Raw genomic sequence first — 634 nt, forward strand, 5'->3', positions numbered from 1 at the left:
CTGAGAAGATGATGGAAAAGGCTTGCTATTGCTAAACCTGTTCCTTCCACCATTATTATTGTTGAAACCTTGTTGAGGTCTCTGTTGATCCTTTCATGAGAGATTTGGATGATTTCTCCATGAAGGATTATAGGTGTTTCCATAGGATTCTCCCATGTAATTCACCTCTTCCATTGGGGGGTTCTCAGGATCATAAGCTTCTTCCTCAGATGAAGCCTCCTTAGTACTGCTTGGTGCATTTTGCATTCCAGACAGACTTTGAGAAATCATTTTGACTTGTTGAGTCAATATTTTGTTCTGAGCCAATAGGGCATTCAGAGTGTCAATCTCAAGAACTCCTTTCTTCTGACTAGTCCCATTATTCACAGGATTTCTTTCAAAAGTGTACATGAATTGGTTATTTGCAACCATTTCAATCAGCTCTTGAGCTTCTGTAGGCGTCTTCTTCAGATGAAGAGATCCTCCAGCAGAGCTATCCAAAGACATTTTGGACAGTTCAGAGAGACCATCATAGAAAATACCTATGATGCTCCATTCAGAAAGCATATCAGAAGGAAACTTTCTGATTAATTGTTTGTATCTTTCCCAAGCTTCATAGAGGGATTCTCCTTCCTTCTGTCTGAAGGTTTGGACT

The sequence above is a fragment of the Arachis duranensis genome, chromosome 1, assembly GCF_000817695.3.
Source record: "Arachis duranensis cultivar V14167 chromosome 1, aradu.V14167.gnm2.J7QH, whole genome shotgun sequence".
NCBI lineage: Eukaryota > Viridiplantae > Streptophyta > Magnoliopsida > Fabales > Fabaceae > Arachis > Arachis duranensis.